General features: G+C 48.7%; 1 protein-coding gene and 1 pseudogene across 1 annotated transcript in view; one reads left to right on the top strand and one right to left on the bottom strand.

Moving 5' to 3' along the window:
• LOC124553397 (high affinity cGMP-specific 3',5'-cyclic phosphodiesterase 9A) overlaps positions 1 to 26,386 on the bottom strand; it is a 223,355-nt gene that overhangs the window by 180,710 nt on the left and 16,259 nt on the right. The window lies entirely within an intron of this gene.
• On the top strand, positions 14,113 to 14,230 carry LOC124554320 (annotated as a pseudogene).

Genomic DNA, 26,386 nt, shown 5'->3' with positions numbered 1-26,386 from the left:
GCGGAAAAGGCGGCCTTGCCGCCTAAACCGCACCTGGGTGCTGCTTTCCGCTTCTCCGGCGTAATACGCCCGAAACAACCTAACCTCTTTCCTCATGACCCGTTCTGAATTATGAAACACCACTTCTTACTTTAGCCAACAGAAGTTCGCTGAATGTTGTTGTTGTGGTCTTCTGCCGAAAAATTCATCTACTATTTTTAGCCTCTCACTGCATAACCTTAGCCATTCAGTGTAGCCTGATTCAATTCTACTGCACTCACTGTAGCCGGCCACGGTGGACGAGCGCTTCTAGGCGCTTCAGTCCGGAACCGCGCGACCGCTACGGTCGCAGGTTCGAATCCAGCCTCCGACATGGATGTGTGTGGTGTCTTTAGGTCAGTTAGGTTTAAGTAGTTCAAAGTTCTAGGGGACTGATGACCTCATATGTTAAGTCCCATAGTGCTCAGAGCCATTTCAACCATTTTTTTTGCACTCATTGTCTTTTCCCCACAAATACACTTCTGGTCACTAAAATTGCTACACCACGAAGACGACGTGCTACAGACGCGAAATTTAGCCGACAGGAAGAAGATGCTGTGATACGCAAATGATTAGCTTTTCAGAGCATTGCCACAAGGTTGGCGCCGGTGGCGACACCTACAACGTGCTGACATGAGGAAAGTTTCCAGCCGATTTCTCATACACAAACAGCAGTTCACCGGCGTTGCCTGGTGAAACGTTGTTGTGATGCCTCGTGTCAGGAGCAGAAATGCGTATCATCACGTTTCCGACTTTGATAAAGGTCGGACTGTAGCCTATCGCGATTGCGGTTTATCGTATCGCGACATTGCTGCTCGCGTTGGTCGATATCCAGTGACTGTTAGCAGAATATGGAATCTGTGGGTTCAGGAGGGTAATACCGAAAGCCGTGCTGGATCCCAATGGCCTCATATCACTAGCAGTCGAGATGACAGGCATCTTTTCTGCACGGCTGTAACGGGTCGTGCAGCCACGTCTCGATCCCTGAGTCAACAGATGGGGACGTTTGCAAGACAACAACCATCTGCACGAACAGGTTCGACGACGTTTGAAGCAGCACGGACTATCAGCTCAGAGACCTTAGCTGCGGTTACCCTCGACGATGCATCACAGACAGGAGCGCCTGCGATGGTGTACTCCACGAAGAACCTGGGTGCACGAATGGCAAAACGTCATTTTTTCGGATGAACCCAGGTTCTGTTTACAGCATCGTGATGGTCGCAAATGTGTTTGGCGACATCGCGGTGAACGCACATTTTAAGCGTGTATTCGTCATCGCCATACTGGCGTGTCACCCGGCGTGATGGTATGGGGTGCCATTGGTTACACGTGTCGGTCACCTCTTGTTCTCATTGACGGCACTTTGAACACTGGACGTTACATTTCAGATGTGTTACGACCCGCGTCTGTACCCTTCATTCGATCCCTGCGAAACCCTAATTTTCAGCATGATACTGCACGACCGCATGTTGCAGGTCCTGTACGGGCCTTTCTGGATACAGAAAATGTTCGACTGCTGCCCTGGCCAGCACATTCTCCAGATCTCTCACCAACTGGAAACGTCTGGTCAATGGTGGCCGAGCAGCTGGCTCGTCACAACACGCCAGTCACTACTCTTGATGAACTGTGGTATCGTGTTGAAGCTGCATGGGCAGCTGTACCTGTACATGTCATCCAAGCTCAATGCCCAGGCGTATCAAGGCCGTTATTACGGCCAGAGCTGGTTGTTCTGGGTACTGATTTCTCAGGATCTATACACCCAAATTGCGTGAAAATGTAATGTCAGTTCTACTACAATATATTTGTCCAATGAATACCGGTTTATCATCTGCATTTCTTCTTGGTGTAGCAATTTTAATGGCCAGTAGTGTACCTTCAGAATAGACTTGTTCTGGACTTCAGTTCGAAGACCAGTTTGACACAGATGTCTACGCTGGTACATCCTGTGCCAACCTCTTCATCTCCGAATAACTACAGCAACCTACACACTTCCGAGTCTGCTTAGTGTATCCGTCTCTTGGTCAGCTCTGGGTATCAGGTAATGGACAAGGCTGCGACGAGTATTTTGATGCGTATTGTATAGGGAGACAATTATTGAACTATATAGAAAAAACCTAAATTAGTTACAAACTACGATGCGAACACAAATTATTCAACACGTAAACGTCATTACAGATATTCGGATTCCAGTTATGAGATGTTCGATATGCCCGCCGCCATTGGCGATGATATGGCGCAGACGAACAGCGAAATTCTGCTTGACCCGCTGGAGCGTCGGAACATGCTGTCGATGACCTCCTGAATGGCTGTTTTCAGCTGGGCAATAGTCTGGCGTTATTGCTGTACACCTTGCCTTTAATATAGCCACACAAAAATGAGTCGCATGTGTTCAGATCGAGAGAATATGACAGCTAGTCGAGCCCCATGCCAGTGGCCTCTGGATATCCCAGAGCTAGAATGCGGTCCCCAAAGTGCTCCTCCAGGACATCAAACACTCTTCTGCTTCGATGGGGTCAAGCTTCGTGTTGGAAGAACCACTACTTGTGGAAAACAGGGTGACTTTGGATAATGGGGATGAAATCATCTTCCAAAACGTCCACGTACAGTTCGGTAGCCACCGTATCATCGAGGAATATCGCACGAATTATTCCGTGACTGGACATTGCACATCACACTCAACCATTGAGGGTGAAGAGGCTCCTCGATCGCGAAATGCGGAAATACGAACTCTCAGTCCCCAAATGCGCCAATTTTGCTTATTGAGGAACCCATCCAAATGAAAGTGGGCTTCGTCGCTAAATCAAAACATGCATGCGCTTATTAATTCCCATCATGCCCCGCGGCCAACCATGCTGTTTGAACCTCCTAGCAGGCTGAGGTGACCGAGCGGTTCTAGGCGCTACAGTCTGGAACCGCGCGACCGCTACAGTCGCAGGTTCGAATCTTGCCTTGGGCATGGATGTGTGTGATGTCCTTAGGTTAGTTAGGTTTAAGTAGTTCTAAGTTCTAGGGGACTGACGACCTCAGAAGTTAAGTCCAATTGTGCTCAGAGCCATTTGAACCATTTTTTGAACCTCCTAATGAAAACCGTTCAGAAGTTATGACGGTTTTATTTCACCCTGGATCTACAAGGGACAGCAGAGGGAGTATAACACTACCTTGGGGAAAGCCAGAAATCGCTTTTTACTCGATGACTTCCCGTCAAATACTACGAACTGTGGCCTCTCTAAACTGAAGCACATTCACATCAAAGTTCTGTTCGCCAGTTCTGTGGACAAAAGTGTTGGCGAAACGCAACCGCTGTTACCATGGCCCTGGGGCGTAATGGCTGATGGGTTGGAATTTTATATTGGAGGGGACGCGATCTTCAACAATTTGTCGCAGTGTCTCCTGGTTGATACCCATCTATTGTGCAGCTCGTCTGATCGATTTCCTGGGTCTGGTTTGAGACACGGCCCGTGTCTTCTCGATGGTTTCAGGCGTCTTCACGTTTTTTGGGCCATTGCCAACGGTCATCATGAACACTACCTGTTCTCTCAAAACTTGCGAATCAAATTCTTGATTGTTAGCACAGTTCAGCTTGAACTCGCCCGCAAACTTCCATTGAGCCGCAGTTGGGCTGCTACTGCTCGCACAGTAGGCCTTCACAAGCGCTTATACGCTCAGGTACTCTGCAGCAATGACATTTTCACGTGCAAGTGGTTGACTACAACAAGGCGCGTCCGCATGTGCACTCTAATTCCCATCACGCCCCGGGCCAACCGTCAGTTTGAATGTCGTACCGCAAACCATTCATAAGTTAAGAGGATTGTATCTCATATATAAATAGTTCAATAATTGTCACCCTGCACACTTGTATTGTACATGAACTACGAAAACTGCGAGGGGTTGGGTGTTACACTATATAAGTTTTACCATTTTTTTTTACATTCCGTGCAATTTACCGACTTTAGAGACGTGCCAATAGCGGAGTGTCATTTATGATGTTACGAACGCGAGGACAACACCGCATCCAGTCCCCGAGCGGAGAAAATCTCCGAGCCGGTCGAGAATCGAACCCGGGCCCCTTCGGTAGCAATCTGCTGCGCTCAAATACGTAACAGTAGCGTATCGACACGACACACATTTTTTCATCACTACAAAATACAGGTAAACTTTCATGCGTGTCTTGAAGTGTTACACTTAAAACTATTCGCGATGCAAACTTTTAACTCGAGGATCCGTTCTTCCCAATATTTTCACATGCATAACATCAACCTTTAAACATGTGCCATGCCTCTACGATTTTTACCCTCCCACACTTCACTGCATTACCAAACTGACCATTGCTTGATGCATCACGGTTTCTGCTAACGACCGATCCCTTCTTTTAGTCAAATTGTGCCACAAATTTATTTTCTCACCAATTTTCTTCAGTACTACAACATTAATTACTCGATCTATACCCGCATAATCCAGCACTCTCCTGTAGCAACACAATTCAGAGGTTTATATTCTCTTCTTGCCTCAACTGCTTACCGTGTACATTTCACTTCCATACAAGGCTACACTCGACACAGGTACCTTCACAAATGACTTGATAACAAATTTGTATTATATTTTAACAAATTCCTCCTTCTCTGAAATTCTTTTCTTGCTATTCCCAATCTGTATAGATCCTCTCTTCTTCGGTCGTCGTCGGTTACTTTGGTGCCCAGATAGCAAAACTAATGTACGACTTTCAGTTTCTCATTTCCTACTCCAATTCCCTCAGCGTAGCTTGATTTAATTCGACCACTTTTCATTAAAAACGTTTTGCTCTTGTTAATATTCACCGTATATTCTCCTTTCAAGACACTATTCATTCTGTTCAACTGCTCCTCCAAGTCCTGTCCTGTCTCTCAATTTTTTTATTTCTTCCCCCTGAACTTTAACTTCTTCAGTTGTTTTTTATAGGTAAACTATGAAAGATAAAAGCATATCTTGCATGTCACTGGATATAGGAGGGTTCAAAGATTTACGCACGCACAGGCACTACACCATACAGTCTACATGAGTAACATGCGTTCCTCGAAAGACATCAAACGGTAGTCCATTTCACCCCACACAAATCAACAGGTCTATGTCCACTGGATCGACAGCTTCAACAATTCGATTTCTCACCTCTATAAGAGAAGCTGTCACAGGTGGGACATAGATTCCGTCTTTTATGTACCCCACAGAAAGACAAAAAATTGCAAAGTGTGACGTATGGTGACCTAGGAGGTCAAAAGCATTGAACAAAATCTTGTTGTCCACCTCTTACAATCTAATATTGTGGGATGGTGTTGGCCGGCCGCTGTGGTCGAGCGGTTCCAGGCGCTTCAGTCCGGCGTCGCGCGACTGCTACGGTCGCAGGTTCGAATCCTGCCTCGGGTATGGATGTGTGTGATGTCCTTTGGTTAGTTAGGTTTAAGTAGTTCTAAGTTCTAGAGGACTGATGACCTCAGATGTTAAGTCCCATAGTGCTCAGAGCCATTTGGTATTGTTAAGATAACGCCACACATCTAGGTCAGAGTGAGGCGGTGAGCTCTCATGCAAGAAAATGGAAATCAATGGAATCTTGGTGAAGATGAGCAAATAACCAATTCTGCAGCATGTCGAGGTATCACAGTCCTGTCACAGTTTCCTCCGCAAGGAAGAAAGGTACGTAAAATTTATGAACACAAAAACATTCAGTTTCCATGAGTCTTTTACATGTTCGACGACGACGCCTTGGATTTATGATCCCCAAATTCTTATACACTCCTGGAAATTGAAATAAGAACACCGTGAATTCATTGTCCCAGGAAGGGGAAACTTTATTGACACATTCCTGGGGTCAGATACATCACATGATCACACTGACAGAACCACAGGCACACAGACACAGGCAACAGAGCATGCACAATGTCGGCACTAGTACAGTGTATATCCACCTTTCGCAGCAATGCAGGCTGCTATTCTCCCATGGAGACGATCGTAGAGATGCTGGATGTAGTCCTGTGGAACGGCTTGCCATGCCATTTCCACCTGGCGCCTCATTTGGACCAGCGTTCGTGCTGGACGTGCAGACCGCGTGAGACGACGCTTCATCCAGTCCCAAACATGCTCAATGGGGGACAGATCCGGAGATCTTGCTGGCCAGGGTAGTTGACTTACACCTTCTAGAGCACGTTGGGTGGCACGGGATACATGCGGACGTGCATTGTCCTGTTGGAACAGCAAGTTCCCTTGCCGGTCTAGGAATGGTAGAACGATGGGTTCGATGACGGTTTGGATGTACCGTGCACTATTCAGTGTCCCCTCGACGATCACCAGTGGTGTACGGCCAGTGTAGGAAATCGCTCCCCACACCATGATGCCGGGTGTTGGCCCTGTGTGCCTCGGTCGTATGCAGTCCTGATTGTGGCGCTCACCTGCACGGCGCCAAACACGCATACGACCATCATTGGCACCAAGGCAGAAGCGACTCTCATCGCTGAAGACGACACGTCTCCATTCGTCCCTCCATTCACGCCTGTCGCGACACCACTGGAGGCGGGCTGCACGATGTTGGGGCGTGAGCGGAAGACGGCCTAACGGTGTGCGGGACCGTAGCCCAGCTTCATGGAGAAGGTTGCGAATGGTCCTCGCCGATACCCCAGGAGCAACAGTGTCCCTAATTTGCTGGGAAGTGGCGGTGCGGTCCCCTACGGCACTGCGTAGGATCCTACGGTCTTGGCGTGCATCCGTGCGTCGCTGCGGTCCGGTCCCAGGTCGACGGGCACGTGCACCTTCCGCCGACCACTGGCGACAACATCGATGTACTGTGGAGACCTCACGCCCCACGTGTTGAGCAATTCGGCGGTACGTCCACCCGGCCTCCCGCATGCCCACTATACGCCCTCGCTCAAAGTCCGTCAACTGCACATACGGTTCACGTCCACGCTGTCACGGCATGCTACCAGTGTTAAAGACTGCGATGGAGCTCCGTATGCCACGGCAAACTGGCTGACACTGACGGCGGCGGTGCACAAATGCTGCGCAGCTAGCGCCATTCGACGGCCAACACCGCGGTTCCTGTTGTGTCCGCTGTGCCGTGCGTGTGATCATTGCTTGTACAGCCCTCTCGCAGTGTCCGGAGCAAGTATGGTGGGTCTGACACACCGGTGTCAATGTCTTCTTTTTTCCATTTCCAGGAGTGTGTTATGGCAGAATGCTTTACGTGGTACGTGAAATGTCGATTCGTCCGAAAAAATGAGTCGCTCGGTGAAAGGGTCCTCTGTTGAGGTCATAGGGACACGATTGCTACAGTAGCTGAAACTTGTAAGGCTTCGTACACAGGTGTCTTTTCAGGTCACGCCACATCTTTGTCTGAGAAACGTGAAGTCCCTGGGTGCCCGTCTTGTGGACTTCCAGTGGCTCCGTGTGAACGCATCTAGGATACGGTCGATATCCTCATCAGACATGCGTTGTCGACCAGCGCTCTTCCCTTTGCATACGCAACCAGCTTCCAAGAATTTTGTATGCTAATCGTAAATATGGTTGTGCAGAGGCGTCGTCTTTGTGAATCGACGGCGGAATTCACGTCGTTCTCGAACAGTGGACTCACTTCGCGCAAATTCCAGCACACAAAACGATTTCTCGTGTGGTGTAGTCACCATGTTGGTACAAACAAACAACAGAGCAGCTGCCTCAAAACTTTAAACCTTCCTCCATCCCGTGACATGCAAAATGTGTTTCCACCTTTTATAGTTTGTCTGAAAGAAAGAACTCAAAACCGAGCGAGGTTGCGCAGTGGTGAGCACACTGGACTCGCATTCGGGAGGACGACGGTTCAATCCCGCGCCCGGCAATGCTGCTTTTGGTTTGCCGTGATTTCCCTAAGATCGCTTCAGGCGAATGCCAGGATGCTTCCTTTGATAGGGCGCGGCCGACTTCCTTCCCCATCCTTCCCTCATCCGATGGGACCGATCACCTCGCTCTTTGATCCCGTCCCCCAAATCAACCAACCAACCAACCAAAATACTGAAATCTGCTCCTTCTTTTTTAGTTGCCCCGTATCTTCTCCCTGCTGCCTCCATAATTTCAAACAGCATAGTGCAGTCAAGGTCTGCCTCTAAATCCGCAAATGCCATAAACGTAGGTTTCCCATTCTTTAACCTATCGCCTATGATAAGTTGTAGGGTCAGTTCTGCCTCGCGTATTTTTACGCTTCTGCGGAATCCAAAGCGATTTTCCCCGAAGTTCGGCACTTGAGTTTTTCCATTCTCCTCTAAACGATTCTCGTCAGTACTTTGCAACCACCACTTATTATACTGATATTTCGGTAATATTCACGTCTTTCAGTAGCTACTTTCTTTGTAATTCGAATTATTTCATTCTTCCTTAGGATTGTTGAGCCGTGAGCGGCTCGTGTTCCTGCCATCGTGTATTTTACACCCTGTTTTTAACGAACTTCCACCTCACTACGTCAATTTAAATTGCTACTGTCACTGAGTTGCTGCTTTGCCTGGCCTTAACCGGCGCTAGTAGCGCGTATCGATATATCCCCTCTCGTAGTATCTTTGCTCGGCTGCTATTACTTTCCGGTCGTTGTCTGTCGTAAGCTACACTACTGGCCATTAACATTGCTACACCACGAAGATGACGTGCTACAGACGCGAAATTTAACCGACAGGAAGAAGATGCTGTGATATGCAAATGATTAGCTTTTCAGAGCATTCACACAAGGTTGGCGCCGGTGGCGACACCTACAACGTGCTGACATGAGGAAAGTTTCCAACCGATTTCTCATACACAAACAGCAGTTGACCCGCGTTGCCTGGTGAAACGTTGTTGTGATGCCTCGTGTAACGAGGAGAAATGCGTACCATCACGTTTCCGACTTTGCTGAAGGTCGGATTGTAGCCTATCGCGATTGCGGTTTATCGCATCGCGACATTGCTGCTCTCGTCGGTCGAGATACAATGACTGTTAGCAGAATATGGAATCGGTGGGTTCAGGAGGGTAACACGGAAAGCCGTGCTGGATCCCAACGGCCTCGTATCACTAGCAGTCGAGATGACAGGCATCTTGTCCGCACGGCTGTAACTGACCGTGCAGCCACGTCTCTATCCCTGAGTGAACAGATGGGGACGTTTGCAAGACGACAACCATCTGCACGAAGAGTTCGAGGACGTTTGCAGCAGCATGGACTATCAGCTCGGAGACCACGGCTGCGGTTACCCTTGACGCTGCATCATAGACAGGAGCGCGGTGAACGCACATCAGAAGCGTGTATTCGTTATAGCCATACTGGAATATCACCCGGCGTGATGGTGATGGTATGGGGTGCCATTTGTTACACCTGTCGGCCACCTCTTGTTCGCATTGACGGCGCTTCGAACAGTGGACGTTACATTTCAGATGTGTTACGACCCGTGGCTCTACCCTTCATTCGATGCCTGCGAAACCCTACCTTTCAGCAGGATAATGCACGACCGCATGTTGCAGGTCCTGTACGAGCCTTTCTGGATACAGAAAATGGACTGCTGCCCTGGCCAGCACGTTCTCCAGATCTCTCACCAACTGGAAACGTCTGGTCAATGGTGGCCGAGCAACTGGCTCGTCACAATACGCCAGTCACTACTCTTGATGAACTGTGGTATCGCGTTGAAGCTGCATGGGCAGCTGTACCTGTACACGCCATCCGAGCTCTGTTTGACTCAATGCCCAGGCGTATCGAGGCCGTTATTACGGCCAGAGGTGGTTGTCCTGGGTACTGATTTCTGAGGATCTATGCACCCACATCGCGTGAAAATGTAATCACATGTCAGTTCCAGTATAATATATTTCTTCAATGAATACCCGTTTATCATCTGCATTTCTTCTTGGTGTAGCAATTTTAATGGCCAGTAGTGTAGTCCGCAATATCCTTTCTTTCAGGAGTGCTAGTTCTGCAAGGTTCGCAGGAGAGCTTCTGTAAAGTTTGGAAGGCAGGAGACGAGGTACTGGCAGAAGTAAAGCTGTGAGTACCGGGCGTGAGTCGTGCTTCGGGAGCTCAGTTGGTAGAGCACTTGCCCGCGAAAGGCAAAGGTCCCGAGTTCGAGTCTCGGTCGGGCACACAGTTTTAATCTGCCAGGAACTTTCATACCAGCGCACTCTCCGCTGCAGAGTGAAAATCTCATTCTGGAAACATCCCCCAGGCTGTGGCTAAGCCATGTCTCCGCAATATCCTTTCTTTCAGGAGTGCTAGTTCTGCAAGGTTCGCAGGAGAGCTTCTGTAAAGTTTGGAAGGTAGGAGACGAGGTACTGGCAGAAGTAAAGCTGTGAGTACCGGCCGTGAGTCGTGCTTCGGCAGCTCAGTTGGTAGAGTACTTGCCCGCGAAAGGCAAAGGTCCCGAGTTCGAGTCTCGGTCGGGCATACAGTTTTAATCTGCCAGGAACTTTCATACCAGCGCAGTCTCCGCTGCAGAGTGAAAATCTCATTCTGGAAACATCCCCCAGGCTGTGGCTAAGCCATGTCTCCGCAATATCCTTTCTTTCAGGAGTGCTAGTTCTGCAAGGTTCGCAGGAGAGCTTCTGTAAAGTTTGGAAGGTAGGAGACGAGGTACTGGCAGAAGTAAAGCTGTGAGTACCGGGCGTGAGTCGTGCTTCGGCAGCTCAGTTGGTAGAGTACTTGCCCGCGAAAGGCAAAGGTCCCGAGTTCGAGTCTCGGTCGGGCATACAGTTTTAATCTGCCAGGAACTTTCATACCAGCGCAGTCTCCGCTGCAGAGTGAAAATCTCATTCTGGAAACATCCCCCAGGCTGTGGCTAAGCCATGTCTCCGCAATATCCTTTCTTTCAGGAGTGCTAGTTCTGCAAGGTTCGCAGGAGAGCTTCTGTAAAGTTTGGAAGGCAGGAGGCGAGGTACTGGCAGAAGTAAAGTTGTGAGGACGGGGCGTGAGTCGTGCTTCGGCAGCTCAGTTGGTAGAGCACTTGCCCGCGAAAGGCAAAGGTCCCGAGTTCGAGTCTCGGTCGGGCACACAGTTTTAATCTGCCAGGAAGTTTCATATCAGCGCACTCTCCGCTGCAGAGTGAAAATCTCATTCTGGAAACTATGAAGGTTGTTGTGATACACCTTACACTTGACGGCTCCCCACACAAAGTAATCGCAAATTGACAGGTCTGATGACCTGGATGGCCACTAGGGCTGTGACTGGACTGGCCTCTGCTAACAACTTTGACAGGTGTGAATACTGTGTAAATGTGCTCCACTGCCCGGCTGGCTGCATGGGCAGTTGCTATATTCTGTTGGAAATAACTATAGGTGTTTCCCTCCTGCCTTAATGCTGCCACAAATTCACGTCCAATTGTATCTATTCTCCTGGGACAATTTTATTTGTCCCACCCTGTAAGTGGTGGTGGCTGTCCACCTTTTGCCTTTACGACAGCTTCATCTCCATTGGGGACACTTTCAGTGACGTGTCTGACTGTGTCTTGAGGATCGGAGGATCAACAGCCCATTGTTCCTCAACAGCTGAAACCAGGGAACATAGTGGTGGTAGCTGGAGTGTGGAGCAAAGTCGACGTTCTACTGTATTCAAGTTGGGACTCTGGACAAGTCTCTCCGTTATAGGAATGTTACTGTCTACAAACCGCTGCCTCACAGATGTTGCCTCAGGACACGGTTCATTGTCATGCTGATATAATCAGTCATAGTCCCTGAACTGTCCTCTACTGTACACAGTACACAATGCTGTAAGGTATGTCCCAGATACACTACTGGCCATTAGAATTGCTACACCAAGGAGAAATGCAGATGATAAATGGGTATTCATTGGACAAATATATTATACTAGAACTGGCATGTGATTACATTTTCACGCAATTAGGGTGCATAGATCCTGAGAAATCAGTACCCAGAACAACTACACCTGACCGTAATAACGGCCTTGATACGCCTCGGCATTGAGTCAAACAGAGCTCGGATGGCGTGTACAGGTACAGCTGCCCATCCAGCTTCAACACCATACCACAGTTCATCAAGAGTAGTGACTGGCGTATTGTGACGAGCCAGTTGCTCGGCCACCATTGACCAGATGTTTTCAATTGGTGAGAGATCTGAAGAATGTGCTGGGCAGGGCAGCAGTCGAATATTTTCTGAATCCAGAATGGCCCGTACAGGACCTGCAACATGCGGTCGTGCATTATCCTGCTGAAATGTAAGGTTTTGCTGGGATCGAACGAAGGGTAGAGCCACGGGTCGTAACACATCTGAAATGTAATGTCCATTGTTCAAAGTGCCGTCAATGCGAACAAGAGGCCACAGAGACGTGTAACCAATGGCACCCCATACCATCACGCCGGGTGATACGCCAGTATGGCGACCACGAATACACGATTCCAATGTGCGTTCACCGCGATGTCGCCAAACACGGATGCGAGCATCATGATGCTGTAACCAGAACCTGGATTAATCCGAAAAAATGACGTTTTGCCATTCGTGCACCCAGGTTCGTCGTCGAGTACACCGTCGCAGGGGCTCCTGTCTGTGATGCAGTGTCAAGGGTAACCGCAGCCACGGTCTCCGAGCTGATAGTCCGCGCTGCTGCAAACGTCGTCGAACTGTTCGTGCAGATGGTTGTCGTCTTGCAAACGTCCCCATCTGTTGACTCAGGGATCGAGAAGTGGCTGCACGATCCGTTACAGGCATGCGGATAAGATGAGTGTCGTCTCGACTGCTAGTGATACGAGGCCGTTGGGACCCAGCATGGCGTTCCGTATTACCCTCCTGAACCCACCGAATCCAAATTCTCATAATAGTCACTGGATCTCGATCAACGCGAGCAGGAATGTCGCGATACGATAAACCGCAATCGCGATAGGCTACAATCGGACCTTTATCAAGGTCGGAAACGTGATGGTACGCATTTCTCCACCTTACATGAGGCATCACAACAACGATTCACCAGGCAACGCCGGTCAACTGGTGTTTGTGTATGAGAAATGGGTTGGAAACTTTCCTCATGTCAGCACGTTATAGGTGTCGTCCCCGGCGCCAGCCTTGTGTGAATGCTCAGAAAAGCACAGCATCTTCTTCCTGTCGGTTAAATTTCGCGTCTTTGGAACTCAAGAGTGATTCCCTTTCACCGAGTTCATGCAGTATTTTGCGATCATCCTCCGCAATGTTCCACCAGTCTGTCAGTACATGAGGACTGCCTGGCCTTGGATTGGCTGTGGTTCCTCCTTCGCGTTTCCATTTCACAGTCACGTCACCAGCAGTCGGTTTGGGCAACTCTAGAAGCGGCGAAGTGCCGCCGATTGGTCTGTTACTCAGGTAATGGAAATGAGCGTTTGGCGTCATTGGCTAGGAGGACCCTTGCGGGGCAGGTCCAGCAGCCTTGGTGCAGGTCTTATTACATTCGACGCCACATTGGGCGACCTGCGCGCCGGATGGGGGTGAAATGGTGAGGAAGACAACACAACACTCAGTCCCTGAGCAGAGAAAATCCCCGACCCAGCTGGGAATCGAACCCGGGCCCATAGGACGGCAATCCGTCACACTGACCACTCAGCTATCATTTTCACTCAGGTGACATCCAGTGTCTTGCCGACGTTGGAACTCATTTAGCTCTCCATGGTTCTGAGCTCTACGGGGCTTAACTTCGGAGGTCATCAGTCCTCTAGAACTTAGAACTACTTAAACCTAACTAACCTAAGGACAGCACACACACCCATGCCCGAGGCAGGATTCAAATCCGCGAATGTAGCGGTCGCGCAGTTCCAGGCTGCAACGCCTACAACCACTCGGCCATCCCAGCCGGCAGGCTCTCCATGCCAACCCATTGTGCTGTTACTGCTTATCTACTGGCAATGCCTACCTTTATACTGACAGGTCCAACTCTCATGACGCTAGTGGTCAATTCGACATCAGATAAGGGATTCATGGATACTGTAGATAAGATAGTGTATTACTGTCAGCATTGGCAAAAATGTGTGTGAAATCTTATGGGACTTAACTGCTAAGGTCATCAGTCCCTAAGCTTATACACTACTTACCATAAATTATCCTAAGGACAAACACACACACCCATGCCCGAGGGAGGACTCGAACCTCCGCTGGGACCAGTCGCACACTACAGTCAGCATTGGCAACGGCCTTGCCGCAGGCGATACACCAGTTCCCGTCAGATCACCGAAGTTAAGCGCTGTCGGGCGTGGTCGGCACTTGGGTGGGTGACCATCTGGGCCGCCATGTGTTGTTGCCATTTTTCGGGGTGCACTCTGCCTCGTGATGCCAATTAAGGAGCTACTCGACCGAATAGTAGCGGCTCCCGTCAAACAAAACCATCATAACGACCAGGAGAGCGGTGTGCTGACCACACGCCCCTCCTATCCGCATCCTCAGCTGAGGATGACACGGCGGTCGGATGGTCCCGACGGGCCACTTGTGGTCTGATGACGGAGTACTTTTTATTACTGTCAACAATCCAAATCACACGGAGCTTATATGGTAAGCATATGTGGTAATTCAGTTTATGTCATAAGTCCCAGTGTTTTCTCACCTATTATAATTTCCATTCGTTCCCTTTAACGTGATTTTCAAATCCAACAATCTTGACATAGCAAGCGGGGTGTCCTGCGTTGTCAGTTGACAAGTAGTAGCAGCACAATGGCTCAGACATGAGAGTTCAGTGACTCCTAACACGGGCTGGTCATTGGATGTCACACGCACAGCAGGACCAGACGGACCGCATGTACTGACGGACAGCGACTGCCGTGCAGTGCACCGGGTGGTGGTGAAAAAATCGCACGACATCAACGGAAGGAATCAGTAGTCAGTTCCAGATTGCTACCAGCAGTCCAGACAGCGCTATGACTGTGCTTTAGACATTAAAATGATGGCGTACACTGGTCGAGCAATTCCCCCATAAGCCACATACAGGGTGTTTCAAAAATGACCGGTATATTTGAAACGGCAATAAAACCTAAATGAGCAGCGACAGAAATACACCGTTTGTTGCAATATGCTTGGGACAACAGTGCATTTTCAGGCGGACAAACTTTCGAAATTACAGTAGTTACAATTTTCAACAACAGATGGCGCTGCAAGTGATGTGAAAGATATAGAAGACAACGCAGTCTGTGGGTGCGCCATTCTGTACGTCGTCTTTCTGCTGTAAGCGTGTGCTGTTCACAACGTGCAAGTGTGCTGTAGACAACATGGTTTATTCCTTAGAACAGAGGATTTTTCTGGTGTTGGAATTCCACCGCCTAGAACACAGTGTTGTTGCAACAAGACGAAGTTTTCAACGGAGGTTTAATGTAACCAAAGGACCGAAAAGCGATACAATAAAGGATCTGTTTGAAAAATTTCAACGGACTGGAAACGTGACGGCTGAACGTGCCGGAAAGGTAGGGCGACCGCGTACGGCAACCACAGAGGGCAACGCGCAGCTAGTGCAGCAGGTGATCCGACAGCGGCCTCGGATTTCCGTTCGCCGTGTTGGAGCTGCGGTCCAAATGACGCCAACGTCCACGTATCGTCTCATGCGCCAGAGTTTACACCTCTATCCGTACAAAATTCAAACGCGGCAACCCCTCAGCGCCACTACCGTTGCTGCACGAGAGACATTCGCTAACGATATAGTGCACAGGATTGATGACAGCGATATGCATGTGGGCAGCATTTGGTTTACTGACGAAGCTTATTTTTACCTGGACAGCTTCGTCAATAAACAGAACTGGCGCATATGGGGAACCGAAAAGCCCCATGTTGCAGTCCCATCGTCCCTGCATCCTCAAAAAGTACTGGTCTGGGCCGACATTTCTTCCAAAGGAATCATTGGCCCATTTTTCAGATCCGAAACGATTACTGCATCACGCTATCTGGACATTCTTCGTGAATTTGTGGCGGTACAAACTGCCTTAGACGACACTGCGAACACCTCGCGGTTTATGCAAGATGGTGCCCGGCCACATCGCGCGGCCGACGTCTTTAATTTCCTGAATGAATATTTCGATGATCGTGTGATTGCTTTGGGCTATCCGAAACATACAGGAGGCGGCGTGGATTGGCCTCCCTATTCGCCAAACATGAACCCCTGTGACTTCTTTCTGTGGGGACACTTCAAAGACCAGGTGTACCACCAAAATCCAGAAACAACTGAACAGCTGAAGCAGTACATCTCATCTGCATGTGAAGCCATTCCGCCAGACACGTTGTCAAAGGTTTCGGGTAATTTCATTCAGAGACTACGCCATATTATTACTACGCATGGTGGATATGTGGAAAATATCGTACTATAGAGTTTCCCAGACCGCAGCGCCATCTGTTGTTGAAAATTGTAACTACTGTAATTTCGAAAGTTTGTCTGCCTGAAAATGTACTGTTGTCCCAAGCATATTGCAACAAACGGTGTATTTCTATCGCTGCTCGTTTAGTTTTTATTGCCGTTTCAAATATACCGGTCATTTTTGAAACATCCTGTATTTCTGCAGGCAATGCTAAGCGACACTTCAGGTGGTGTAAAAACGAACGCCACTGGACAATGGACGACTGGACAGATTTGGAGTGATGAATCGCGGCACACCCTGTGGCAATCTACATGTACATCTACATACACTATGTGATCAAAAGTATCCGGACACCACCAAAAGCATACGTTTTTCATATTAGTTGCATTGTGCTGCCACCCACTGGCAGGTGCTCCATATCAGCGACCTCAGTAGTCATTAGACATCGTGAGAAAGCAGACGGGGGTGCTGCGTGGAACTCACAGACTTCGAATGTGGTCAGGTGATTGGGTGTCATTTGTGTCATATATCTGTATGCGACATTTCCACACTCCTAAACATCCCTAGGTCCACTGTTTCTGATATGATAGTGAAGTGGAAACGTGAAGGGACACGTACAGCACAAAAGCGTACAGGCCGACCTCGTCTGTTGTCTGACAGACTGCCGAGAGTTCAAGAGGGTTGGAATGTGCAAAAGGCAAATGGTTCAAACGGCTCTGAGCACTATGGGACTTAACTTCTGAGGTCATCAGTCCCCTAGAACTTAGAACTACTTAAACCTAACTAACCTAAGGACATCACACACATCCATGCCCGAGGCAGGATTCGAACGTATGACCGTAGCGGACGCGCGGTTCCAGACTGTAGCGCCTAGAACCGCTCGGCCAGTCAGGCCGGCGTGCAAAAGGCAGATATCTATACAGATCATCACACAGGAATTCCAAACTAAATCAGGATCCACTGCAAGTACTGTGACAGTTAGGTGGGAGGTGAGAAAACTTGAATTTCATGGTCGAGCGGCTGCTCATAAGCCACATAACACGCCGGTAAATGCCACACGACGCCTCGCTTGGACTATTGAACAGTGAAAAAACGTTGTGTGGAGTGACGAATGCGCGGTGAACATCTGCCAGCGTGTGTAGTGCCTACAGTAAAATTCGGAGGCAGTGGTGTTATGGTGTGGTCGTGTTTTTCATGGATGGGGTTTGCACTCCTTCTTGTTGTGTGTGGCACTATCACAGCACAGGTCTACACTGATGTTTTAAGCACCTTCTTGCTTCCCACTGCCGAAGAGTAATTCGGGGTTGGCGATTGCATCTTTCAACACGATCGAGCACCTGGTTATAACGCACGGCGTGTGGCGGAGTGGTTACACGACAATAACGTCCCAGGAATGGAGTGGCCTGCACAAAGTCGTGACCTGAATCCTATATAGAACACCTTTGGGATGTTTTGCAACGCCGAATTCGTGCCAGGCCTCATCGACCGACATCGATACCTCTTCTCAGTGCAGCACTCCGTGAAGAATGGGCTGCCATTCGCCAAGAAACCTTCCAGCACCTGATTGAACGTATGCCTGCGAGAATGGAAGCTTCCATCAAGGCTACGGGTGGGCCAACACGATATTGAATTCCAGCATTGCCGATGGAGGGCGCGACGACCGTGCAAGTCATTTTCAGCCAGGTGTCCGGATACTTTTGATCACATAATGTAGATACTCCCCAAGCTACCATATGGTCCTTGGCGGAAGGCGGCCTGGAAACAATTAAACTTCAACCCCAAATAAGAATTAACCTTTATTACTAGAAAAATCCCATAACTACTACTCGTCATTTCCTTTCCTGTTGCAATCACTAACTGCGAGGGGGAAAAACGGCTGTTTATAGGTCTCCGTATGAGACCCAGTTTCTCGTAACTTCGTGATCCTTAGGCGCAGTGTATGTTGGCGGCAGTAGACTCGATCCGCCGTCAGCTTCAAATGCCAGTTCTCTAAATTTTCTCAATAGTGTTTACTGAAAAGGAATTCGCCTTCCCTCCAGACGAATGGTAAAACTGGTAGAAGCCGACCTCGGGGAAGATCAGTTTGGATTCAGTAGAAATGTTGGAACACGAGATCTAATACTGACCTTACGACTTATCTTAGAAGCTAGATTAAGGAAAGGCAAACCTACGTTTCTAGTATTTGTAGACTTAGAAACAGCTTTTGACAATGTTGACTGGAATACTCTCTTTCAAATTCTAAAGGTGGCAGGGATAAAATACAGGGAGCGAAAGGCTATTTACAATTTGTACAGAAACCAGATGGCAGTTATAAGAGTCGAGGGGCATGAAAGGGAAGCAGTGGTTGGGAGGGGAGTGAGACAGGGCTGTAGCCTCTCCCCGATGTTATTCAATCTGTATATTGAGCAAGCAGTAAACGAAACAAAAGAAAAATTTGGAGTAGGTATTAAAATCCATGGAGAAGAAATGAAAACTTTGAGGTTCGCCGATGACATTGTAATTCTGTCAGAGACAGCAAAGGACTTGGAAGAGCAGTTGCACGGAATGGACATTGTCTTGAAAGGAGGATATAAGATGAACATCAACAAAAGCAAAACGAGGGTAATGGAATGTAGTCGAATTAAGTCGGGAGATGCTGAGGGTATTAGATTAGGAAGTGAGACACTTAAAGTAGTAAAGGAGTTTTGCTATTTGGGGAGCAAAATAACTGATGATGGTCGAAGTAGAGAGGATATAAAATGTAGGCTGGCAATGGCAAGGAAAGCGTTTCTGAAGAAGAGAAATTTGTTAACATCCAGTATTGATTTAAGTGTGAGGAAGTCGTTTCTGAAAGTATTTGTATGGAGTGTAGCCATGTATGGAAGTGAAACATGGACGATAACCAGTTTGGACAAGAAGAGAATAAAAGCTTTCGAAATGTGGTGCTACAGAAGAATGCTGAAGATTAGATGGGTAGAACACATAACTAATGAGGAGGTATTGAATAGAATTGGGGAGAAGAGGAGCTTGTGGCACAACTTGACTAGAAGAAGGGATCGGTTGGTAGGACATGTTCTGAGACATCGAGGGATCACCAATTTAGTATTGGAGGGCAGCGTGGAGAGTAAAAATCGTAGAGGGAGACAAAGAGATTAATACACTAAACAGATTCAGAAGGATGTAGGTTGCAGTAAGTACTGGGAGATGAAGCAGCTTGCACAGGATAGAGTAGGTTGCAGCGCTGCATCAAACCAGTCTCAGGACTGAAGACCACAACAACAACAACAACAACAACCAGGGACTCCCACTAAAGTTCCCGAAGCATCTCCGTGACACATGTAGTTCGAACCTACCAGCAGCAAATCTAGTAGCCCACCTCTGAAACGCTTCGATGTCCTCCTTCAATCTGACTTGGTACGGATCCCAAGCACTCTAGCAGTAGTCAAGAAGAGGTCGAACCAGCGTGCTATATACGGCCTCCTTTACAGGTGAACCACTCTTAGCAAAAAATTCTCCTAATAAACCTGACCATATGGCTTCCCTACCACAGTTTTCATATTCTCCTTCTACTCATATCGCTTTGCATCGTTATGTCTACATATTTAAAAGAGTTGTTTGTGTCACGCAGGACACTAGTAATGCTGTATCCGTACACTGCAGGTTTGATCTTCCTACTCATCCGCATTAACTTACATTTGTCCACATTTAGGCCTAGCTGCCATTTATCACACCAACTGATAATTTTGTCTGCGTCGTCTTGTATCTTCCTACAATTCACTCAACTTCGACACCTTACCGTACACCACGGCATCATCAGCAAACAAACACAGATTGCTGCCCATCCTGTCTACCAAATCGTTTATTTATACAGAGTACAACAGCGGTCCTATCTCACTTCACTGGGACAGTCCTGACGATAAACTCGTCTCTGATAAACACACGCTGTCGAGGACAACATACTGGTTATATTATTTATAAAGTCTTTGAGCCGCCGGCCGCTGTGGCCGTGCGGTTCTAAGCGCTTCAGTTTGGAACCGCGTGACCGCTACGGTCGCAGGTTCGAATCCTGCCTCGGGCATGGATGTGTGTGATGTCCTTAGGTTTAAGTAATTCTAAGTTCTAGGGGACTGATGACCACAGAAGTTAAGTCCCATAGTGCTCAGAGCCATTTGAACCATTTTCTTTGAAGTCTTTGAGCCAATCACATATCTGTGAACGTACTCCATACGCTCGTACCTACGTTAACAGCCTGCAATTGGGCACCGTGTCAAATGATTTCCGAAAATCTAGAAATATGGAATCTGTTTATTGCGCACCGTCCATAGTTCTCAGGATATCGTCTGAGAAAAGGACAAGCTGAGTTTCGCACGAACGATGCGTTCTAAAACCATGCTGATTCAGGGATGTAAGCTTCCGATCTCAAGAAAGTTTATTGTATTCGAACTGAGAATATGTTCAAGATTCTGCAGCAAACGGGAGTTAGGGATACTGGTCTGTAATTTTGGGGGTCCGTTCTTTTACCCTTTTTATACGGTGGAGTGAACTGCGCTTTGTTCCAGTCGCTTGGGACTTTGTACTGGGCAAGAGATTCTGGTGAAAAGGTTTGAGGCTGGCGAATGTCTGCAGAATGCCACGTGCACTCCGCCTAAGAAATTGTTAGATGCGGAAGGGTATGAACACATTTCATAGCATTCTACACTACGTACAGTAGATGATCAGTTTGGGCCGGCCGGAGTGGCCGAGCGGTTCTAGGCGCTACAGTCTGGAACCGCGCGACCGCTACGGTGGCAGGTTCGAATCCTGCTTCGGGCATGGCTGTGTGTGATGTCCTTAGGTTAAACTGATGACATCAGATGTTAAGTCGCATAGTGCTCAGAGCCATTTCTTTTTTTTTTGTCAGTTTGGAGGCGGTTGTAGTTTCTATTAGCATGGCAGTTCAACCAGAGGTAAAGTAGCACTGTGAGGTAATTTTTTGTGAACGAAAACATTCCTGAAATGGACCAGCCTGCCCAGATTCGTGACCTGAACCTAATGGAATCCTTCTGGGATGATTTAGAACGTCGACTCGGCTCTAGCTCCCAACATGACTAACTTATCTGGTTTCGGCCTGTGAGGAAGAATAGGTTCTCATTCCTCCAGAGGTATTCAGAAACCTCACTGAAAGTGTCCCCAGAAGAACAAAAGCCGACATAAAGGTTGACCACTCCATATTAATGCCCGCTGGTAGGTATAGCGACACAGCAGGTGTGCATGAACTCACCGGCAGCAGTGGACGCTAGCTATTGTGGCGTTTCGGCAACAGATGAGGGCGCCGCCACATCATATTGCACACTGCGGCAGGCCATTGGCGATGCATGAATAAATACACTACTCCGTAATAGTAATCGTTCGGCAGATAACATTTATTATGACGTTCAAGGGACAGCACTGTTTGCCATCATAAGGGTGCTCATTTGCATTTGTCCACTGGCGATATATAAACACACTACTGGCCATTAAAATTGCTACACCAAGAAGCAATGCAGATGATAAACGGGTATTCATTGGACAAATACACTCCTGGAAATGGAAAAAAGAACACATTGACACCGGTGTGTCAGACCCACCATACTTGCTCCGGACACTGCGAGAGGGCTATACAAGCAATGATCACACGCACGGCACAGCGGACACACCAGGAACCGCGGTGTTGGCCGTCGAATGGCGCTAGCTGCGCAGCATTTGTGCACCGCCGCCGTCAGTGTCAGCCAGTTTGCCGTGGCATACGGAGCTCCATCGCAGTCTTTAACACTGGTAGCATGCCGCGACAGCGTGGACGTGAACCGTATGTGCAGTTGACGGACTTTGAGCGAGGGCGTATAGTGGGCATGCGGGAGGCCGGGTGGACGTACCGCCGAATTGCTCAACACGTGGGGCGTGAGGTCTCCACAGTACATCGATGTTGTCGCCAGTGGTCGGCGGAAGGTGCACGTGCCCGTCGACCTGGGACCGAACCGCAGCGACGCACGGATGCACGCCGAGACCGTAGGATCCTACGCAGTGCCGTAGGGGACCGCACCGCCACTTCCCAGCAAATTAGGGACACTGTTGCTCCTGGGGTATCGGCGAGGACCATTCGCAACCGTCTCCATGAAGCTGGGCTACGGTCCCGCACACCGTTAGGCCGTCTTCCGCTCACGCCCCAACATCGTGCAGCCCGCCTCCAGTGGTGTCGCGACAGGCGTGAATGGAGGGACGAATGGAGACGTGTCGTCTTCAGCGATGAGAGTCGCTTCTGCCTTGGTGCCAATGATGGTCGTATGCGTGTTTGGCGCCGTGCAGGTGAGCGCCACAATCAGGACTGCATACGACCGAGGCACACAGGGCCAACACCCGGCATCATGGTGTGGGGAGCGATCTCCTACACTGGCCGTACACCACTGGTGATCGTCGAGGGGACACTGAATAGTGCACGGTACATCCAAACCGTCATCGAACCCATCGTTCTACCATTCCTAGACCGGCAAGGGAACTTGCTGTTCCAACAGGACAATGCACGTCCGCATGTATCCCGTGCCACCCAACGTGCTCTAGAAGGTGTAAGTCAACTACCCTGGCCAGCAAGATCTCCGGATCTGTCCCCCATTGAGCATGTTTGGGACTGGATGAAGCGTCGTCTCACGCGGTCTGCACGTCCAGCACGAACGCTGGTCCAACTGAGGCGCCAGGTGGAAATGGCATGGCAAGCCGTTCCACAGGACTACATCCAGCATCTCTACGATCGTCTCCATGGGAGAATAGCAGCCTGCATTGCTGCGAAAGGTGGATATACACTGTACTAGTGCCGACATTGTGCATGCTCTGTTGCCTCTGTCTATGTGCCTGTGGTTCTGTCAGTGTGATCATGTGATGTATCTGACCCCAGGAATGTGTCAATAAAGTTTCCCCTTCCTGGGACAATGAATTCACGGTGTTCTTATTTCAATTTCGAGGAGTGTTATTATACTAGAACTGGCATGTGATAACTTTTCACAACAATTGTGTGTATAAATCCTGAGAAATCAGTACCCAGAACAACCGCCTCTGGCCCTAATAACGGCCTTAATATGCCTGGGTATTGAGTCAGACAGAGCTCGGATGCCGTGTACAGGTACAGCTGCCCATGCAGCTTCAACACGATACCACAGTTCATCAAGAGTAGTGACTGGCGTATTGTGACGAGCCAGTTGCTCGGCCACCATTGACCAGACGTTTTCAGTTGGTGAGAGATCTGCCTAGGGTAGCAGTCGAACATTTTCTGTATCGAGAAAGGTCCGCTCAGAGCCTGCAATATGCGGTGGTGCATTATCCTGCTGAAATGTAGGATTTCGCAGGGATCCAATGAAGTAGAGCCACGGGTCGTAACACATCTGAAATGTAAACGTTCACTGTTCAAAGTGCCGTCAATGCGAACAAGAGGTGACCGAGACGTGTAACCAATGGCACCCCATACCATCACGCCGGGTGATACGCCAGTATGGCGATGACGAATACACGCTTCCAATGTGCGTTCACTGCAATGTCCCCAAACCCGGATGCGACCATCACGATGCTGTAAACAGAACCTGAATTCATCCGAAAAAATGACGTTTTGCCATTCGTGCACCGGGGTTCGTCACTGAGAACACCATCGCAGGCGCTCCTGTCTGTGATGCAGCGTCAAGGGTAACCGCAGCCGTGGTCTCCGAGCTGATAGTTCCTATTGCTGCAAACGTCGTCGAACTGTTCGTGCAGATGGTTGTTGTCTTGCAAACGTCCCCATCTGTTGACTCAGGGATCGAGACGTGGCTGCACGATCCGTTACAGCCGTGCGGATAAGATGCCTGTCATCTCGACTGCTAGTGATACGAGGCCGATGGGATCCAGCACGGCGTTCCGTATTACCCTCCTGAAAACACCGATTCCAATTTCTGCTAACAGTCATTGTATCTCGACCGACGCGAGCAGCAATGTCGCGATACGATAAACCGCAATCACGATAGGCTACAATCCGACCTTTATCAAAGTCGGAAACGTAATGGTACGCATTTCTCCTCCTTACACGAGGCATCACAACAACGTTTCACCAGGCAACGCCGGTCAACTGCTGTTTGTGTACGAGAAATCGGTAGGAAACGTTCCTCATGTCAGCACGTTGTAGGTGTCGCTACCGGCACCAACCTTGGGTGAATGCTCTGAAAAGCTAATCATTTGCATATCACAGCATCTTCTTCCTATCGGTTAAATTTCGCGTCTGTGCCACGTCATCTTCGTGGTGTAGGAATTTTAATGGCCAGTAGTGCAGGTATGGTAGTGGAGAATGTTGTACCTTGATGTTAGTGCACCTACGAACATGTGACACTCCTGGGCGATGCTTCAGCCTTCTGGCCGATTCGAGAATCACTTTGGGGAGAGTGCGCTAGGGAACGCCATAAGCAGTTTTCGGTGTTTTCCACTATTTTTGTTGCTCGGAAACATAGCGTTGTGTTTTGGCAGCGTTTTTGAATACCAGGAGTTTAACATATTTCAGTGTTGTTTACTATTTTAAACCTACTTTGAGGATATCGCTCATTCTCCACTTGCAGAGCTTTGTGGTGAGTGAAGTTCCGTATATTTTTAAAACTGCACTACGTCACCAAAAGGATCCGGACATCTGGCTGAAAATGACTTACAAGTATGTCGCACCCTCCAGCGGTAATGCTGGAATTCAATATGGTTTAGGCCCACCCTTAGCCCTGATGACAGCTTCCACTCTCTAAGGCATATGTTCAATCAGGTGCTGGAAGGTTTTTTGGGGATTGGCAGCCCATTCTTCACGGAGTGCTGCGCTGAGGAGAGGTATCGATGTCAGTCGTTGAGGCCTGGCACGAAGCCGGCGATCCCAAACATCCCAAACATATTCTATAGGATTCAGGTCAGGACTCTGTGCAGGCCAGTCCATTACAGGGCCGTGCATTATGAACAGGTACTCGATCGTGTTGAAAGATGCAATCGCCTGAGTTGCTCTTCAACAGTGGGAAGCAAGAAGGTGCTTAAAACATCAGTGTAGGCCTGTGCTGTGATAGAGCCACGCAAAACAACAAGGGGTGCAAGCCCCCTCCGTGAAAAACACGACCACGCCATAACACCACCGCCTCCGAATTTTACTCTTAGCACTACACAAGCTGGCAGATGACGTTCAGCGGGCATTCGCCATAACCACACCCTGCCATCGGATCGCCACATTGTGTACCGTGATTCGTCACTCCTCACAATTTTTTCCTACTTTTCAATCGTCCACTGTTTACCCTCCTCACACCAGGGGTGGCGTCTTTTGGCATTTACCAGCGTGATGTGTCTCTCGACCACGAAATCCAAGTTTTGTCAACTCCCGCCTAACTGTCATAGTACTTGCAGTGGATCGTGATGCAGCTTGGAATCGCTGTGTGATGGTCTGGATAGATGTCTGCCTATTACACTTTACGACCCTCTTCAACTGTCGGCGGTCTCTATCAGTCAACAGACGAGGTCGGCCTGTACGCTTTTGTGCTGTACGTGTTCCTTCACGTTTCCACTTCACTGTTGCATCGGAAACAGTGAACCTAGGGATCTTTAGGAGCATGGTAATCTCGCGTACTGATGTATCACAGAAGCGACACTCAATCACCTGACCACGTTCAAAGTACGTGAGTTCCGCGGAGCGTCCCGTACTGCTCTCTCACAATATCTGATGAGTACTGAGGTCTCTGATATGGAGTACCCGTCAGTAGATGACAGCACAATGCAGCTAAAATGGAAAAACTATGTTTTTGTGGGTGTCTGGATACTTTTGATCACATAGTGTAGTTACATAACGTGTGGACGGTTAAGTCATACATCGCCAGTCACATGCCATCCTTTACCTCCAAAAGGAAGATGGTCTGGTGATTTTTTGCTAGGGTGAAACTCAAGTGGACGTAAGACTGTCTTTAAATGGCATAGAAGAGGTCATCAAATGTACTGCTGGACTCACACCATGAGACTCTTGTTATATTTTCAAATGAACTCAGTTTCTTTAATAGCTTTAACTATTTTTCCTGTCTTGAAAACAGAAATTCGTGCTGCTTGCCAACAGGTTTCCTTTCAAAACGTTTTTAATATAACTTGTTTTTGCTAATACTTCTTCTTACTAT

The sequence above is a fragment of the Schistocerca americana genome, chromosome 11, assembly GCF_021461395.2.
Source record: "Schistocerca americana isolate TAMUIC-IGC-003095 chromosome 11, iqSchAmer2.1, whole genome shotgun sequence".
Classification (NCBI taxonomy): Eukaryota; Metazoa; Arthropoda; class Insecta; order Orthoptera; family Acrididae; genus Schistocerca; species Schistocerca americana.
Note: the sequence above shows the minus strand (reverse complement) of the source record. Positions and strands in the feature narration are given on the sequence as shown.